Here is a 6,910-nt window from a genome sequence, read left to right on the forward strand (position 1 = left end):
AACCTCTAGTGCTGACACGTGTGATAAGGAACAAAGTGTCACGCCTCGCCCTACTCTATAAGTTACGCATCATTTGTTTCTTTAATTTTGTCTGTTTTCAGTGTTACTTTGTCTCATCGCTCCTCCTCTTGTTCCAGAGACGCTCATACTTGCACCCTATTCTGTGGTTTTATAAACTAACTAGGGAAAGGAATTAATAGCATTAAAGGACTTGGTGTAAACTCGTCAATTTGTGTGTCTATTCTTCAGTACCAGCTTTTGCTGATAAGGTGTATTATTGCTTAGTGATGCAGTGGTGGACAGGCTCCAGCTGTGCAGGCTGGCACAAATGAAAACACAGACATTCTTTTGCACACATGCGCCGCATGTGTACAATTTCCATGACTCACACAAACAAGTTGACTTTGTCCGAAAGTTTGATTTGCATTCTGAAATGAAACAGAAACAATATAATTCATCTCCCACCCACACACCCACACAAACACACACAGCCATCTGGCATAAAAACTCATAACAACCGCAGTAGTGGCGATTGGTTGTGATTTGGTGTGTGTTTTTGTTGTGCGTTGTTCTGTTATGATCAATACTTTGGTAAATATGTAACTAAGAGGACCACATTATGTACTCACTCTGGAGTCAAGTCTATTTTGTTTGTGTAGCCCGTAATCACACTGTCTGCAAGGGCTTCTCAGGTTGTGACAACTGATTGTTGGTTGAATTGCTAAATGGGGTAACCAATAGGGGAGGAAAAGGCTGACTGAAGGTTAAAGATGATAACAACATTGTAATATATCAGGATTAATTAAGAGTAGGCATATCAATTTAAAGAGATTATTTCCATTTAAGTGAACACATTTAAACAGATCTAATTTAAATGATTTACTGAGGCAGATGTATTTAATATTTGGAATGCCTTAGAATAGAGTTAGTTTTATGCCCCAATAATAATGTGTGTTTATGTTGTGGCCTACTTTTTTATGACGCTGCTCATAAAGACTTCCCACACACGTACGTGCACATTGAAACACACACACACACACACACACACACACACACACCATCATCATCGGCAGACACTCAAGGTCGAGTATGTCTGTCCCCCTTCTTGGTCCTTATGGGTCTTCAGGTGGGCGAAGAGGCCGATCCTGGACCCGCATATTTTGGGGCAGTGTGGGCATGGGTGGGCAGTGGCGATTGTGGGTTTAGGTGAAACCTTTTTGGTGGAAGCAATCTCCTTTGTGCGTCTGCTTTTGTCTTCTGCAGTACTATGGAGATCGACATTATACTGCGCAGCTCCATCTTGGACAAGTTGTCTCCAGGCCGCCCTGTTTGTTGCTGTGGCCTCCCAAGTCTGAAGGCCTATGTGGCACTTCTTGAGGATTGCTTTGATGTTATCTTTGAACCTTTTCTTTTGGCCTCCTGGGGCACGCTTTCCTTGAACAAGCTGTGAGTAGAGGACTTGTTTGGGGAGGCGAGAGTCAGGCATCCGAATCACGTGACCAGTCCATCTGAGCTGGTGTTGGGCGATGATGGCAGTGATGGTGGAGATGCCAGCCTCCTCCAGGACGCTGGTGTTTGTCCGTTGATCCGCCCAGGTTATCCTGAGGATTCTCCGTAGGTACCTCTGCTGGAAGGCCTTGAGTGCTCTCAAGTGCCTGCTCTATGTGGTCCAGGCTTCTGACCAGTGACCAGTGGCGATTTCTCTAAGACTGCAAGGGAAGCTCAGCTTCCCCTAACATTTCACAAATTAAATGGTCAAATATATACTGTTGTGTTAACATTTCATTGACTAAAAATGCGTTAGAACACGTCCATCTCGAAGACGAGTTCATTCAGAATCAGCTGCTTATCGCTGGTCGACTGACTCGATTTCCTTCTCATACACTCCCGTAGCGTCACAGTGCATTTGCCTGTTGAAGCTCAGCGTCCATCCACTTCAATGGGGCTGCTTTTTTTAGTGCGTCGAAAGTCGACGGTCATTGGATAATGCTGCGATTATGTCCCTCCCACGGACGCTCAGTGTCTCTGGGGATGAAGTGGAGTGGGCTAGCCTGGACGCTGGGCTTCTGCGTGATGATTGGAGGGTCTGCGAAAGACTGAGTTACCGTTTGATTGACAGCGATTTTTGAACTATAAAAAGTCACCGGAGCTCTCTTCATTCCTCAGTCCCATCGCAGATTTTGCAAGCGAGTCGAAAAACAAACTGCAACCAATTTCTTGATATTTGCTTGGCGAAATTGCTAGACAATTTTCATCGTAGATTTCATACACTTATTCACACAATTCATTGCTTCAGTTTAGCATAATCCCCACATTTCCTTGTTAAAGTTCAATATAATTTTGGTAGTTGGCCATCACTTTGATTCAGGGAGCCTGAGGTCTGAACTTCAAGTCCTGTATTCAGATCAGGACTTCAGGGTGACAGGGGAAAGCTGTGTGATTTCTTGGTGTTCCTTAAAGACATGGAGTTGGACAGTGCAATGCCTCAGCTTTACTAACTGTTCTCATTAGTGGCAACAATTGGAGCTACATGTGCAGGTGTAGAAAGGAGCTTCTCCTTTTAAAGCGGCTCAAGTCCTACACCTAACACAATGGACCAAGGCCGTTTAAGCAGCCTAGCTCTGCTGACCATTGAGAGGACACATGGTCAAGTCACTGGAAAAGACAGCTAGTCATTTCCTTGAAAAGGAACAGAGAGCATAATTTACATATACATAAATAGACAATTTATATGATGTAGGCCGAAAATGAGCTTCTCTGACCCATACAGGATAGTACGGAGCAGTACCGCTTTGTAGACCAGAATTTTGGTCTTTGACTGGAGGTCGCGGCCCTCAAAGACCCTTTTCTTCAGCTTGGAGTATGCCCCGCTGGCACAGCTAAGACGGTGGTGTACCTCTTCATCAATGGTGGCTTTAGATGACAGGAGGCTGCCAAGGTATGGGAAGTGGTCCACATTTTTTAACCTGGTGTTGTCAATGGAGAGGTTTGGGGGAGTGTTGCTGTTTGGTGGTGGCTGATGGAGGATTTGTGTCTTTTTTAGGTTGATGGCCAGACCGAGCTGTTTGTACGCTTTCGCGAAAGCAGTCAAGGTGCACTGTAGGTCCTCTTCTGAAAGGGCTACAATAGCATTATCGTACACACACACACACACACACACACACACACACACACACACACACACACACACACACACACACACACACACACACAGTACTAAGTGAATAGTGGGCTTCTATCCCCGTTGAGACATGCAAGCTCTCTGCTTGGAGCCGCTATGCAGGGTGTTAGGGGAATTTAAGGACACAACATAAATGTAATAAAATCACTCTCCAACTCCCAAAGGCTCAAAGTATAAATGCCGTTTTATTATACTGATAAAAAAATAAACAAACAACAAACTTAAATACCTCAGGGTGAGCTATCCAAAACAACAAACAAATCCTTAAACAAAAAAACGCTGACTAATATCCAGTGTTGAGCAAGCTACTTTGAAAATGTAGTGAAAAAATGTACATGTGAAGCTACTTTTAAGTTGCAATCAACATGAGAAACTACATGTTTAAATGACCAAATTGATGTGAAGTCAATTCCATTGGGTTATCAATATACATCAATATATATATATATATATGTTGTCACTATAATTAATTAATCAAAGACCAAAGATTGCAGGGATTCCATTTCTTCATTAGAACCTTCCAGCTAGTGAAGAATAATGCCTGGAGTATATGCTTAACAAACAAAACTACAGAAGTCAAATCATCCCTGTTTCATAAACATACCCATCTCCTGAATGAGGATGTGCCAATGTGCTTCATAATTCCCAGATGACCACTCAAAAGTTAAAATGTTTGGGATTACAGGGAGAGAGAGAGAGAGAAAGAGAGAGAGAGAGAGAGAGAGAGAGAGAGAGAGAGAGAGAGAGAGAGAATGCTTACCCCCTATAATTGTATCCACGGCCGCGGGAGCGAGCATGCATTCAGTGCAGGTTGAAGTACACACAACGCTTCGATTTCACCCAAGGCTGAATTAAAAGTATATGTTTTTCTAAATGTTGCTCATCAACAAGGTTGTAAAGTAGTAACGTTGGGTACATCTGTCAAAATACATTTTTTAAATTTTTTTTCTTCCAACGTGTTTACGATCTTTATTCATTCATTGCACCGCAGCCAAACTGACAGGGATATTCTCTGAAATTATGAATCTTAAAGACTGCGTTGGGTTCTCAGACTCTCTGGTACTTTCACAACAAGTAAAGCCTCGTAGTGGGGGTTATCTCGGCCATGGTGGAGAAGGAATTGGGGGAGAGGAACTTTGGCTTTGACTCTCTGAAGACCAGATTGAACAGCGACATGGAGGAGAAAGGGACTGTTGCCATATGCGGACTGTGGAGGAGTGAGTCCCCATTCTGAACAATCTTCAGTGATTGTGTTGTGGATAATATCATTTATTTTTTAGACTACAAACTGCTTCTCCACCGTGTTAAGCCATATAAAAAATAGCTTCTGTGGCCGCCAAGCTACTGAGAATTGTAGTTAGTTACTAGTTTACTAGTAATGTACTTACTAGTACATTACTAGCTTATGAACACAAAACAAATACTTTCACCATCACTGTCCATCTGTGTAAAGAGGATGGGGAGTTTGGGGAAGTAAGTAGCAAGTAGCGACACTACTGCCCAACACTGCTAATATCCGTCAGGATCACCTAAAAAAACAAAAATACAATTACTACTTCTTACTCCTTGCCATAAGCAAAAAAACAGGAGAAAGCGTGTGAACAAAAGAAAAATGGCAACTCACCCCTACCAAACACAGTTCTAAACAAATTGACTAAGTAGAAACGACAACCTAAACTCAAGTAGCTCTAAGGTTTGACGACATACTCAAACAATAAGGTTTTGTGAGTCGGAGGAGACTTTCTGCTGCTGCTGTTGTCAAGTATTCCAAAGATATTCTCAAGTTGGTGAATCTTTAAACACAGATGCTGTTCTCCCAGCCAATCAGCTGCTGCCACAGGGAGCACTGGCCTTGCTTGCATCAGCCAATGAGGCACCTGAATAAAAAGATCCTCCATACAGCAGAACACTTACTCAAACGAAAACACACTCACACTGAAAACAAACGAAAGAGGAGGCAAAAACATAAAGCCAACAACAATACGGTCAGGGCTGTAACACAGGGTCTGGGAGTGAGTCACTGTTTAAAGGGAGTGACTGATAGTTCAGATGGATTAAATCATCACCAAACAATCTTTGCATTTGTTCTAGATGTCCGCCAACCGCGCCTGTCCGTAGAGAGAATGGGCCTGACTAGACCAACACAGCATTTAATAGGCCTCTATCACAGAGGAGTGAGGGACAGAGTGACTCCATCACAGAGGAGTGAGAGACAGGGTGACTCCATCACAGAGGAGTGAGGGACAGGGTGACTCCATCACAGAGGAGTGAGAGACAGGGTGACTCCATCACAGAGGAGTGAGAGACAGGGTGACTCCATCACAGAGGAGTGAGGGACAGGGTGACTCCATCACAGAGGAGTGAGGGACAGGGTGACTCCATCACAGAGGAGTGAGGGACAGGGTGACTCCATCACAGAGGAGTGAGGGACAGGGTGACTCCATCACAGAGGAGTGAGAGACAGGGTGACTCCATCACAGAGGAGTGAGGGACAGGGTGAGTCCATTACAGAGGAGTGAGGGACAGGTTGACAGTGTTAGGGTGTTTATTAACCCCATTATGGGTCTGTCAGCATGCCAGTGTCCTTAATTAAAAGTGTTCAGACCTGTGGTCCCCCCTGTTACACCTCTGTAACAAAGGAGAGGAATACCGCACAATAACATAAATGTTATATTTTTCTGATAAAATTGTCAACGTCAGTTGTGGACTTTTTGTCTTTTGCTGTTTGGTGTTTCATATTGCATTTTAAATTCAGCATGAGAAACATAAAGCAGACACTTTCCCAAACTAGGCAAGTCCATGAGTGTTGCTCTATAGCGGTGTTAGTGTGCAGTTTCACTACCAGAGGGCGCCAAACTCTCACTCTCTCGCCACGGTCTACTTGTTGTCCAATGCCATCAAGAAATATTTAATTGTTCTTCTGTCCGATGTCATTGTAATGCCCGTGTCACACTATCCCGAAATTGACACCAGATGGCCATACAAATATGGAATTGTTAATTTTGCCCGAAGATGGCCCCCGACAGCCAATGAACAGCCAAAGCAAGTACGATGCCTACAGAAGGTCACAGGATGGCACCCAAACCACACACACGAGACATCGTATTGATAGTAAGATGCGTTCGAACTAGGTCAGGTGACCTCCCGATGGTATAAAACCGTAATATAATCATCTATCTATATCATCTTTAAAATATATCTGTCGCAGCCATTCAAATGAGGCTATTGATTTCCTGTTTACAAAGGTGTCTGATTTGTTTATTATTTATGAAAATAGAAATGAAAGCTACATTTTGAATAGTTTATTTAGCACAGTAGGCCTACTGCACAGGTCCATTTTTTGAGACCCGCTCCCGCCTGGATCCACAAAGTTTAGCACCAGATCCGACCCGTCAGCCGTGATATCAAAATGAAATCCGCACCTGCCAAGGGTCAAGGGAAAGAGGCGGTAGTTGAAAAAGTATTTTGACCGCTTATTTAGTTCACTCGTTGCTTATAATGATTATTATGATTATTCTTTTCCCAGTATCATTTCAGTTAGTTTTGTTCATTTTTGAATTGCAAGATTAAAAAAAAAACTTTTTTTGAAGTCGTGAGCTTTTGAAATTATTGGAAGCGAGTCGAGCTGACCTTGCCTGCTGTACCAAACAAAGAACAACCGAGACAATATCTATATAATCATCTTCATATAATATATATAATAACCAGGAACTGAATTGTGATTAATTG

Source organism: Micromesistius poutassou, assembly GCF_964030765.1.
Source record: "Micromesistius poutassou genome assembly, chromosome: 21".
NCBI classification, from domain to species: Eukaryota; Metazoa; Chordata; class Actinopteri; order Gadiformes; family Gadidae; genus Micromesistius; species Micromesistius poutassou.